The sequence below is a fragment of the Schistocerca piceifrons genome, chromosome 8 (assembly GCF_021461385.2).
Source record: "Schistocerca piceifrons isolate TAMUIC-IGC-003096 chromosome 8, iqSchPice1.1, whole genome shotgun sequence".
NCBI lineage: Eukaryota > Metazoa > Arthropoda > Insecta > Orthoptera > Acrididae > Schistocerca > Schistocerca piceifrons.
In genome coordinates this window covers 331032122-331046394 of record NC_060145.1, presented here as the reverse complement: position 1 = coordinate 331046394, position 14273 = coordinate 331032122, and positions in this window count along the sequence as shown.

The following is a 14273-nucleotide window of genomic DNA, read 5'->3' as shown; positions in this document are numbered from 1 at the left end:
GATTACCATGGCAAAGTCCTGTGTAACAGAATTAGAGTTCGTGATTAAGACTCATTTAACAAGTGCCAAGGACACAAGGCTTACTTAATTAATATTTATTATCGGAGAATATACTAGTTCCAACGCTTAAGATATATTTACCACTTTCAGCGTGCCTTAATTTTACTGTTAGGGACAGTTAATTGCATTCATAGCATACTGATGCTTTATGCATGAACTGGTGATTCATGCCAGTGTTCTTCTGTAATGCCATTGCACATGCGTTAACTGCGCGCAGCCACGATGACGTAAATGTAATAAACAATCCTGCATTAAAATTTAACTTTGTATTCGTACTACGAATGAGGTGTTGCTAATGATAATGGCAGGGCTGGAGTCTCATTGACAGGTTAGCGTAGCATCTCGCCACGACAGTTAGTTCATGGGTTATACGATCTACCCATCCAGTCTTCAGCATCCTTCTGTAGCACAACATTTCAAAAGTTTCTACTCTCTTCTTGCCTAAAGTGTTTATCGTCAACTTTTCACTTCCGTACAGAGATATAATGACTTGCTAGGACTTAAATTTACATTCATTGTTAACAAATTCCTTTTTCAGAAATACTTTTGTCCTACAGTCAGTCTGCATTTTGACCTACTCCTGAATTACCCCTACCTGATTCATAACGCTGTACTCACCTGACCAGAAATTTTGATCCTCCTGCCATCACACTTAACTGATTGCCACTATATCTAATTTAAACCTACTAATTTCCCTTCCTAATATATCTAACGCTGCCTTCCCGATTAAGGGATCTAACATTCCACACTGTGACCTATAAATGCCAGTTCTGGTTTTTTTTTCCTGATAATAAGATCCTCCAGAGTGCTCCGCTCCCACAGATACGAAGGGGGAACTATTTTACATCCGAAACATTTTAAGCAAGAGGATGATATCAGCATTATGAAAAGCAGAAAATATGTATGCAGTATTTTCCCCTTGTTTTGAGGTATTTACAGTACCAACATAGCAAAGCCGTATTGACTATTATTACAAGACCAGATAAGTCAGTCATACAGCCTGTTGCCTTTATAACCGCTGCTCGTCTTTAGAAACCACGTGTTTGTCTGACTTCTTCACAGGCACACCGTCGACAAGACTGAAAGTGTTGTAGAGGTCCCTGTATCGTTCAGACACGGAATCTACGACACCTCGGCACATTTCTCTTTACCTGTCTTACTCTTCATTTGACAGAAGTCTGAAAAGTGAGCAAACTGTTGGGCTATATATATGTCAGCAACAGCGAAGCACTGTAGTGTGACAACGATTGACAATGTGTCTTTTCGCATTGCTGTGCTTCCTGTACAAGTTATCATATGCGAGGAGGAATAATATAGGTAATTAAAATAAAGTCTTATGTTATGCACGGAACTACAGTCTAAGATAAAAATTAAAAAAAAAACTCATAACGAAAGACTTATCCAAATGGGACGGAAATCGGTAGATGTATTGTACATGTATAGACAAACAAATGATTACAGTTTCAGAAAAATTGCATGATTTAGTCAAGAGAAAGAGCTACACAAACTGAGCAAGTAAATAACGCGTTGGTCCACCTCTGGATCTCGCGCAAGCAGTTATTCGGCTTGGCATTGATTGACAGAGCTGCTGGATTTCCTCCTGAGAGATATCGTGCCAAAGTATGCCCATGTGGGCGTTAGGTCGTCAAAATCTCAAACTGGTTCGAGAGCCCCGCCAATAATGCACCATACGTTTGCTATTGTGGAGAGATCCGGCGACCTTGCTGGTTAAGGTAGGGTTCGGCAAGCACGAAGACAATCAATAGAAACTATTGCGATCTGCTGCAGGCAATATCTTGCTAAAATGAGAGCCCAGGATGGCACCTTAAGAAAATGGCGTGAAAGAAAGGACACTTGTACTAACTTCAGTCGCCCGACCACCACCTCCTCCTAATTATTCGTGGAAAAAATTACTTGGACATAAGTCTTTATTTAAACAATTTGAAACAGGTGTGTTCCACACAAGGTCTGGACTCCAACTGACTTAGCACACTTCGCCACCACCAGAGGGCTCTCTCATCTGTGACGTAATCCAAGATGGAGGCAAACAGTGTGTTCGCCACAAGGGCTGGACTCAAACTGGAGTGTAGATTAACGTCGATGTATTGTTGTGCTGTAAGGACGCCGCGGATAACAACCACAGGGGTCCTGCTACGGAATCAAATGGCACCTTAGACCATCACTCTTGGCTGCGGTTATTTGTCGGGCGACAGTCAGGTTGGTGTCTCACTGCTGCCCGGAGCGCCTCCAGACGCGTCCTCTCTGGTCATCGGGGCTCATTTCGAAGTGGGGCTCACCACTGAAGACAATTCTACTCCAGTCAATGAGATTCCAGGAGAATACGTGTATGGATACGTCCCAGACAGAGGTGGGATAGCAGCCTGACTGTCGCCCGCCATATGGCCCGACAGTATTGGGACAAGGGTGATATGGCCCCTAAGTACTGTTATCCAAGATGGCGGCCGTGACGTCAGATGATGACGCAAGTATCGTTATCCAAGATGGCGGCTTTTGGCGGGAAAGTGCCACGCCCCCATTCCCCATAAAAAATGGCGGGAAGTTCAAATTCCAACAGGATAATGCATCACACCCCGGTTATCTCTACTAAGCAAAGTAAGTCGCGGGAAAATAGCTCACTTAGGCTACCTCCACTAACCTAAGCCACTCGACCGCCACTTCTTCCTACGAACTGGCGCCAAGTTTGAATTTTGGTGGTAAACAAAGGTCAATTTACATATCTCTAATAAACTAAGAAAATGGCGCGAAAGAAAGGACACTTGTACTAACTTCAGTCGTCCGACCGCCACCTCCTGCTAATTATTCGTGGAAAAAAGTACTTGGACATAAGTCTTTATTTAAACACTTTCAAACAGGTGTGTTCAACACAAGGTCCGGACTCCAACTGACTTAGCACACATCGCTACCATCAGAGGGCGCTCTCATCTGTGATGTAATCCAAGATGGAGGCAAACAGTGTGTTCGCCACAAGGGCTGGACTCAAATTGACTTAGTACATATCGCCACTGCCAGAGGGCGCTACCGTGACGTCAGCTGATGCAAATACCGTAATCCAAGATGGCGGCAAACAGTGTGTTCACCACGAGGCCTAGTACATATTGTCACCATATAGAAATCTGTCCGATGGTCAAATGAGGGTATGTTCGTAGGGTAGCGTCAGCTGAATTTCGTTATTAGACCATGATGCGACTTTTTCATTCTTTATCCACTTACAAGGCACGTAACTCTCCAGACCACGATTTACAATCTGGTTAAACTTTGTCCATAATTCCTATACATCCATCTTACGCCAATTCACTGTTTAATCGAGATGTTAATAATTGCTTATCTGCTGTATCTAGCAGAAACACACTCCTAGCCTTCTTCACTGATTTATTAACTTTCGTAATCATAGTTGCTATAGTGACATCATGATCGCTAATCGCCGTTTCTATATTGGCATTGCCGATAAGGTCCAGCCTATTTGTAGCTACAAGATCTAAGATATTTCCAATGCGTGTGAGCTGCCAAGCTAGCTGCTCAAGACTATTTTCAGAAAACGTTTTCAAACGCGTTTCGCATGACTGTCTGACTGTACCCCCCGGAATGAATCCATAGACATCTCAGACTACACTCGGCAGGTTAAAGTCGCCTCCAGCCAGTACTGCATGATCTGGGTATTTACGCGCTATTGACCGTAGACTTCCTTTGATAAGTGACCCTACACGAGGAGGTTCGAAGCAATCGATCGTCGTCTTAGGGAACATGGGACTTTGAAGCCCACTAGCGACTGGTGGAGGCCTAAAAGGTCGATGATACCTCAACTGGAGGAGGAACTTCTTCGTGTTGTTGACAACAACACTAGTGTCAGCGTGAGACAATTAGCTGCAACAAGCAACGTTGATCAAAAGACTGTCTGGGTACGAAGAGTGCTACTTCCGAACCTGCTGTACATGCGAAGAGTTGTACAACCCGAACTCTAACATGAAAATAAATCATTTCCGGACCCATGCCCATATAACATCCACTGCCGTAAAAGAATTAGTACACCATTTTAGAGGTTTCCAATCCACACAAGACTTATTATTGCAACAGTGCATATGAAGTACATAAAATAATTGCATTTACAAGCTTTTCTGAGGTAACAGCTATCGACCCATACTGAAACACTCATATAAGTACGTGGTGAAGCCTCCACGGGTGGCATCCAGTCGATTGTACAGGTGGCGAATACTGTTCTGGGATACATTATGACACTCCTGCTCAAACTGTTCATGTAGCTCTGTAAGAGTTGTCGGTTGACAAGTTAGATGAGCCACTTCTCATCCCGCCACATCCCACATGTACTCGATTGGATACAAGTCCTGAGATTGTGCTGGCCAGAGAAGCTGCTGCACGCCTTGCAGAGCACGTTGAGTTTCGCGGGTAGTATGTGAGCGCGCTTTATCCTGCTGGAACGAAGTATTGCCTTCCCGCCGAAAGAACGGCAAAAGAACACGTATGACAACACTCTGCACGTAGAGAGCGCTGGTTTGCGTCCCCTCCAGAAACACCAAGGGTAGACGAGCGTTGTAGCTTATTGCACAACAGACCATAATGCCTGGTATAGAGCCAGCACGTCTTGGACGAATGCACTCTACGAGACAGTGCTCGCGAGGTCTACATCGTACATGCAAACGACGAACACTTGAGTGCAGGCAGAATCTGCTTTCATCGATGAGGGCCATGACGCGCCATTCCATGACCCAAGTAATCCTCCGACACCAAAAGTTGAGTCGTGCACGTCGATGCTGTTGCCTAAGTGGAAGACGGGCAGGAGGTGTGTGTGCCCGTGGTCTCACAGCTATTAACCAGTTCGCAACAGTTCGTGTTGACACGATTGGGCTTACAAGCCCTCTTATCTGCACTGTGGCAGCTGTAAGATCTTCCAGTGCTGCCCTTACAATACAACGATCTTGGGGGGCTCTGTGCTGTATGGCTGTCCAGAACCTCGTCTACAGGAGTGGGAATGTTCAGTGACTACTGAAATCAGTATCGCTGCATAACTGACGCAGCACGTCCAACTTGTGTGTCAATCCCCCGAAAGGACTATCCCGCCACTAGGAAGACCACAATTTGACTCCTTTCAAACTCGCTAGGTTGGATACAGGATGAACGAGTACGTCTCTGACGCATGGTTGCCTGTTTACTTCGCATTTTTGCGCCACATTGAGCCTTCTGTCTGTGAGCCTTCCGTATTAAAGGGTAGACATAGATGGCGCTCTAAAGGATATGACATATCCTGTCTGTTGGCGGACGAGGGTGAAACGTTTATCGGTATATCTACTATGCCCCAAGTGGAATATGCCGTTATCGGATTAAAATCGGCGTCATTTTTCCAGGTGTATTAATTTTTCTCGGCAGTGTATTTTCTTCCGCTACGTGTGAGGAATGTTTCCTGAAAATTTGGCCATTTCTTTTTGTTTCACTTTGTAAACTCCTACAAACTGTTCACCCAGGTATTTGTATGAGTTGACTGATTCCAGTTGTAGTCACGGAAGACTATGCTTTTTTTCCATTTCACGAATACATAACTTTACATTTCTGAATATTTAAAGCAATTTGCCAATCTTTGTTTCACTTTGAAATCTTATCAAGATCTGGCTAAATACGTTTGCAGTTATATTCACCTAACAGACAAGACTGAGGTTACTTTTAGTATTATCTACATTATCTACCTGGCCATTATTATACAACTTGAGTAACAAAGGTACCAACAGACTTCCTTAAGGCACACCTGAATTTTCTTCTTATTCTGTCTATGGCTCTGCACCCATGATAACATGCTATGTCTTCCCTATCGAGAAATACTCAGTCCAAAATTTCGTTTGCTGCCTTTAGTAATAGTATTTTCGTAGATGTGATACTGAGTCAAATGCTTTTTGCAAGTCAAGAAAGTCTGCATCCGACTGTTTCCTTTATCCATCATGGTTTCAGGATGTCATGTGAGAAAAGCACAAGTTGGATTTCGCCTGTGACATATCCTTTCTTCCACTCAGTGGACACAGTTCTTTATATACAGGGTGTTACAAGAAGGTACGGCCAAACTTTCAGGAAACATTCCTCACACACAAATAAAGAAAAGATGTTATGTGGACATGTGTCCGCAAACGCTTAATTTCCATGTTAGAGCTCAATTTAGTTTCGTCAGTATGTACTGCACTTCCTGATTCACCGCCATGATTTCATACGGGATACCCTACCTGTGCTGCTAGAACATGTGCCTTTACAAGTTCGACACATGTGGTTCATGCACGATGGAGCTCCTGCACATTTCAGTCGAAGTGTTCGTACGCCTCTCAACAACAGATTCGGTGACTGATGGATTGGTAGAGGCGGACCAATTTCATGGCCTCCACGCTCTCCTGACCTCAACCCTCTTGACTTTCATTTATGGGGGCATTTGAAAGCTCTTGTCTACGCAACCCCAGTACCAAATGTAGAGACTCTTCGGCTGTGATACAATACGACATTCTCCAGGGCTGCATCAGCGCATCAGGGATTCCATGCGACGGAGGGTGGATGCATGTATCCTCGCTAACGGAGGACATTTTGAACATTTCCTGCAACAAAGTGTTTGAAGTCACGCTGGTACGTTCTGTTGCTGTGTGTTTCCATTCCACGATTAATGTGATTTGAATAGAAGTAATAAAATGAGCTCTAACATGGAAAGTAAGCGTTTCTGGACACATGTCCACATAACATATTTTCTTTCTTTGTGTGTGAAGAATGTTTCCTGAAAGTTTTGCCGTACTTTTTGTAACACCCTATATATATATATATATATATATATATATATATATATATATATATATATATATATATAGAGAGAGAGAGAGAGAGAGAGAGAGAGAGAGAGAGAGAGAGTAATAATAATTATTAATATATATGGTTCAAATGGCTCTGAGTACTATGCGACTTAACTTCTCACGTCATCAGTCGCCTAGAACTTAGAACTAATTAAACCTAACTAGGATGCACTGACAAGCTGACACAAACAGTCATCGTCTCCGAACTGTTCCTCTGCAGTAAGCGGTACATTTTTTCTTTCTTTGTCATCAGTCTTCTGAATGGTTTGATGCGGCCCGCCACGAATTCCTCTCCTGTGCCAACCTCTTCATCTCAGAGTAGCACTTGCAACCTACGTCCTCAATTATTTGCTGGATGTATTCTAATCTCTGTCTTCCTCTATAGTTTTTGCTTTCTACAGCTCCCTCCACTACCATGGAAGTCATTCCCTGATGTCTTAACAGATTTCCTAACATCCTGTCACTCCTCCGTATCAGTGTTTTCCACATATTCCTTTCCTCTCCAATTCTGCTCAGAATCTCCTCATTCCTTACCTCATCAGTCCACCTAATTTTCAACAATCGTCTTTAGCACCTCATCTCAAATGCTTCGATTGTCTTCTGTTCCGGTTTTCCCACAGTCCACGTTTCACTACCATACAATGATGTACTCCAGTCGTAGATTCTCAGAAATTTCTTCCTCAAATTAAGGCAGATATTTGATATTAGTAGACTTCTCTTGGCCATCTTTTTCCCATTGCTAGTCTGCTTTTGATGTCCTCCTTGCTCCGTCCGTCATTGGTTATTTTACTGCCTAGGTTGCAGAATTTCTTAACTTCGTGACCATCAATCCTGATGTTAAATTTCTCGCTGTTCTCATTTCTACTACTTCTCATTACCTTCGTCTCTCTTCCATTTACTCTCAATCCATACTCTGTACTCATTAGATTGTTCATTCCGTTCAGCAGATCATGTAATTCTTCTTCACTTTCACTCAAGGTAGGAATGTCATCAGCGAATCGTATCATTGATATCGCCGGCCGGAGTGGCTGAGCGGTTCTAGGCACTTCAGTCTGGAACCGCGCGCCTGCTTCGGTCGCAGGTTCGAATCCTGCCTCGGGCATGGATGTGTGTTATGTCCTTAGGTTAGTTAGGTTTAATTAGTTCTAAGTTCTAGGGGACTGATGACCTCAGATGTTGAGTCCCATAGTGCTCAGAGCCATTTGAACCATTGATATCCTTTCAGCTTGAATTTTAATTCCACTCCTGAACATTTCTTATATTTCCATCATTGCTTCCTCGATGTACAGATTGAACAGCGGGGGCGAAGGACTACATCCTTGTCTTACACCCTTTTTAATACGAGCACTTGGTTCTTGGTCGTCCACTCTTATTATTCCCTCTTGGCTATTGTATATATTGTATATGACCTATAGCTTGGCCCTACGTTTTTCAGAATTTCGAACATCTTGCTCCATTTTACATTGTCTAACGCTGTTTTCAGGTCGACAAATCCTATGAACGTGTCTTGATTTTTCTTTAGTCTTGCTTCCATTATTAACCGCAAGGTCAGAATTGCCTCTCTCGTGCCTTTACCTTTCCTAATGCCAAACTGATCGTCATCTATCGCATCCTCAATTTTCTTTTCCATTCTTATGTATATTATTCTTGTAAGCAAATTGGATGCATGAGCTGTTAAGCTGATTGCGCGATAATTGTCGCACTTGTCAGCTCTTGCCGTCTTCGGAATTGTGTCGATGATGCTTTTCCGAAAGTCAGATGGTATGTCGCCTGACTCATACATTCTACACACCAACGTGAATAGTCGTTTTCTTGCCGCTTAGAAATTCTGATGGAATGTTATCTATCCCTTCTGCCTTATTCGACCTTAAGTCCTCCAAAGCTCTTTTAAATTCTGATTCTAATACTGGATCCCCTGTCTCTTCTAAATTGACTTCTGTTTCTTCTTCTATCACATCAGACAAATCTTCACGCTCATAGAGGCTTTCAATGTATTCTTTCCACCTATCCGCTCTCTCCTCTGCATTTAACAGTGGAATTCCCGTTGCACTCTTAATGTTATCACCCTTGCTTTTAATGTCACCAAAGATTGTTTTGACTTTCCTGTATTCTGAATCTGTCCTTCCGACAATAATTTCTTTTTCGACGTCTTCACATTTTTCCTGCAGCCATTTCATCTTAACTCCCCTGCACTTCCTATTTATTTCATTCCTCAGCGACTTGTATTTCAGTTTCCCGGAACATTTTTGTACTTCCTTCTTTCATCGATCAATTGAAGCATTTCTTCTGTTACCCATGGTTTCTTCGCAGTTACCTTCTTTGTACCTATGTTTCCCTTCCCAACTTCTGTGATTTTAGAGATGTCCATTCCTCTTTAACTGTACTGCCTACTGAGCTATTCCTTATTGTCGTATCTATAGCCTTAGAGACCTTCAGCCGTATCTTGCCATTCCTTAGAACTTCCGCATGCCACTTCTTTGCGTACTGATTCTTCCTGACTAATGTCTTAAACTTCAGCCTACTCTTCATCACTACTACGAGGGTTGGAACTTAAATAGTGGCAACACTGCTGTGGAGACACTATGCAATGGAATCTAGTATTGTCGCTGATAGCACACGTTGTTGACATACCTACCTTCCCCCCGAGCAAATGGACTCGCCCGTCCCACGTCACCGGCGTGCGCACAATCGAGGGAAACACGGTCACTTGTGAGCGAGCGGTGTAACGTGTGTTACCCTAACGCATTTCGTTCCTCCACGGCAGACCGTCAGTTCATTTTTGAAGCATCACCTGCGACAAGCTTTTCGAAAAGAAGCAGCAGCAATTTCTGCGCAACCCACCAATCATTTTGCACGACAATGCGCGGGCGCATATAGCGCAAGCTGTGGCTGCCCTGTTCGGTCGATGGGACAGGGAAGTACTGTACCATCCACCATGCTCCCCGGACTTAAGTCCTTGTGACTTTGATTTGATTCTGAAGATGAAGAAACCACTTCGTGTCATTCGCTTCAGTACTGTTGCAGAGATTCGACAGGCAATAGACCGCTCCATTCGCACCATCAACAGAACAGGTTCTGCTAACGGTATACTACGCCTTCCTCCTCGCTGGAAACGGTTTCTACACAACGCCGGTGACTATTTTGAGGGACTCTGGTAACAGGTGCAAACATGTAACTCTTTTGTATCAGTTGTGAATAAATAGTTGCCACTATTTAAGTTCCAACTCTCGTATATTGTGAGCTGAGTCTATATCTACTCCTGGGTACACCTTACAATCCAGCATCTGATTTCGGAATCTCTGTCTGACCATGATGTAATCTAACTGAAATCTCCCCGTATCACCCGGCCTTTTCGAAGTATACCTCCTCCTCTTGTGATTCTTGAAGAGAGTATTCACTATTACTAGCTGAAACTTGTTACAGAACTCAATTAGTCTTTCTCTCTCATTCCTTGTCTCAAGCCCATATTCTTCTGTAACCTTTTTTTCTACTCCTTCCCCTACAACTGCATTCCAGTCCCCCATGACTATTAGATTTTCATTCCCCTTTACATACTATACAGGGTGGTCGGAAATTCCCGTTACAGACTTCTAGGACATGTAGAAGGGAATGAGTGCATCGTATTTTGAATAGGAACCCATGTGCGGAAACGTCATCCAACGAGACTACAGAGCGTCAAAGTTATAGACTCGGGCGTCTGTAAATGATGTACGTATACACGAGGTGATTCCGTGATGATGTTACAGACTTTCTAGGACGATGGAGAACGATAAATGTATTAATTTGAAGTAACGATCCTTGTACCGGAATCGACGGAGTCGAAAGTTATAAACGAAGTTCTGATACCTCTGACAGTTGAATACATGTACTGGTTCTTGTGTTGCGAAGCGTGTAGGTCTGGTAACTTTCAGTGGTGGTACTGTGGACAAAAACGAGAGAAAATGTCCAATAAACGTGGACTCTAAATTGCATACGTGAGGAGCTATGACCATTCGTTCATCTTCGCTAATGTGAAACACATCTCCCCTACTGAGCAAGTGTTCATAGCTGTTAAGGTACGCACTTTAGATCCCACGTGGGCTGATGATGTCTGTAACATCATCAAGGAATCACCCCGGGTATACTTACATTTACAGACGCTCGCGCCTATTACTTTGACGCTCTGTAGTCTCGTTGGATGACGTTTCCGGACATGGGTTCCTATTCAAAATACGATGTACTCACTCCCCTCTACAAGTCCTGGAAGTCTGTAACGGGAATTTCCGACCACCCTGTATTACCCTTTCAATATCCTCATACACTTTTTCTCTCTCTTCATCTTCAGCTTGCGACGTCGGCATGTATACCTGAACTATCGTTGTCGGTGTTGGTTTGCTGTCGATTCTGATAAGAACAACTCTGCCACTGAACTGTTCACCGTAAGACACTCTCTGTCCGAGTTTCCTGTTCATAACGAATTCTACTCCCGTTATACCATTTTCTGCTGCTGTTGATATTACCCTATACTCATCTGACCGGAAATCCTTGTCTTCTTTCCACTTTACTTCACTAACTCCTACTTTATCTAGATTGAGCCTTTGCATTTCCCTTTTCAGATTTTCTAGTTTCTCTACCACGTTCAAGTTTCTGACATTCCACGCCCCGACTCGTAGAACGTTATCCTTCCCTTGATTATTCAATCTTTTTCTCATGGTAACCTCCCCCTTTAGCAGTCCCCTTCCGGAAATCCAAATGGGGAACTATTCCGGAATCATCATGACACTTCTGCGGATACACCGTTACGTGTTTTTAATGCATTGCGTTCTGCATCCTCATGCCGTTGATAATTGCTGATGGGGCAGTCCCCCCCTCCCTTCCCCCCCTTCCCCTCTCACCCCCCTCGCCAAGGACAAGAGTGTGCCCTGTACCTCTGTCCGCACCTCCGCCCTCTTTGATAAGGTCGTTGGAAGAATGAGGGATGACTTCTTACGCCGGAAGTCTTCGGCCGCCAGTGCTGATTATTAATCAAAATTTAAGCAGCGGAAGGATTCGAACCCGGGACCTACTCCTAGACCACGGGTACATAACTCTGTAAAATTTATTCATATCCTTCCGCATTTAGAGTACTTATAAGCACACCAATAGTATCACATCCTAACCAAGGAAAAAAAGCACCCGCATACCGTAATACCAGTTCCTTCGCTGTTGGCACTATGCATGAGGGCAGGTATCGTTTCCCAGCCGTTCTCAATCCATCGGATTGTCTCAGGGTATAGCTCCTCCACAATTTTCGATGGTCCGTGTCAGTGCTTAATTTCTAAAATTTTAGGTAACGGAATGCACCTTTTCAGCCATACAACCTAAACCTCTCCCAGCCATAAAAATCGCGAGCTTCGAGTTTTGAAAATCTGTAGTAAAACTTAGGTGAAAAACCATTTTTTTACAACATACTGTTTCGTAATTCAGTTTTTTAAAACATGATATATTGTAATAAAAATAGTAAAACCACCAGATTTAATTTAAAGGCGAAATGTACCGATCGCAACATATCTTGGTATTGCTAAGATCGTTGGCAGTGGTAAACAAAAGAGACTCGACACAAAGGTTACCGATACGTACCGATCAAAGCTTCGGGACAAAGTTCATCTATCATCGGTATACTGTACACACACACACACACACACGCAGTAAGTCGCCCCACGTTCCTGTCCACTGCACTGCGTTGGTAGCCCATTGTCGGGTTCACCGATGCCGTGGCCGGCCGGGGTGGCCGAGCGGTTCTAGGCGCTACAGTCTGGACCCGGGCGACCACTACGGTCGCAGGTTCGAATCCTGCCGCGGGGATGGATGTGTGTGATGTCCTTAGGTTAGTTAGGTTTAAGTAGCTCTAAGTTCTAGGGGACTGATGACCACAGAACTTAAGTCCCATAGTGCTCAGAGCCATTTTTCTTTTTTTTTTTTTAACTGATGCCGCGGCATCGGTAAGTTACAGTTACATTGCGATTTAATACAGGTGTACTGTTTTAAATCTCCAGTGCAGACTTGTTCCAGCGATTTCAAAAGAATCCCTGGGACTTGCTGGAAAACCGTTTCTACGGAAATTAAGCCCTTGTCCCTACTCATTAGGTGTACCTGATCGTTTTGCCGTGGTTATTCCTTCGCTTTTCCACTTCACAATTACATCAGCAGTTGACTTGGGCCGTTTTAGGATTTAAATGTTGTTGATGGATTTCTTAGCCGTGCTCCGGTGACATCCAGTAGCTAGCACACGTTGTAAGTGACTGAGCTCTCGTGAGTGACATAAGCTCCTGTTACTGTTTCTCTACTGACGTCAAGACAACCCACGCCTACTTGTGTACTGGCGTGACATTTGGTGGTCACTTCTGCATTACATAGCGGTGCCCGGATACTTTAGATCACTTAGTGTACATCACTCATCCTTGCAGTGTTACGAGAAGTAAACTGAAGCAGTGCTTCTAAACTTCCTTTGTGAAGCGCGCTGCCACTGAATTGATCGAGAACGTTGAATCTGTAATAGCGTAAGAGCACAGTTATAGGTTAAAATGAAATTCATGCATTTATACAGATACGATTGTACGGCTGGTTGTAATGTAATGAGACTACTCTCTTGTCACACCTCTTACGAACGGCGTTCAGTAAGTAATGCAACACTTTTCTTTCTCGGTCAATTTCGGTTGAAAAAAATGAGGATTTGTTGCGGGTCATCGTGGAATATTTCCACTTCAGCCCCTATATTTTCATGAAGTTCCGATAGGAAGCAGAAAGCTGTAATTGAGTTTCTTTTAGCGGAAAGCTAGAGCATCGCAGATATCACAGGCCCTTGCAGAATGTCTGCGGAGATCTGGCAGGGAACAAAAGCACGGTGAATCGTCGGGCGAGGCGTGTGTCACCGTCGCGCAAACGCGTCCGATCTTCAGCGTGCCGGATGGCCACACACAATTTGACTCCAGAAATGATGGAACGTGCTGACAATCTCTGTCGAGGTAATCAACGGATCACAAACACCTCGCTGCTCTGTTGGTAGTCCTGACACACTTGTCCACCAGTCGGGGTATTCAGAGGTGTGTACCCGCAGGGTACAGGCAATAAGGAGCGACGGAGGACCATTTGTTCGGAATTGCTTGCGCGTTACGAGGCCGATCGTGACCGAACACTGTCACAGGCGATGAAACACGGGTTCATCCCTTCGAACCGAAAGCAAAATGGCAGTCCATGAAGCGGCGCCATACGCCTCTCCTCCGAAAAAAAAAAAGTTCAAAGCCGCACCCTCAGCCGATAAAAACACGGCGGCGGTCTTCTGGCACTCTGAAGGAGTTGCTATGTTGGTGTCCTCCCTCATGGTGCAACTATCAACTCTGAATTGTATTG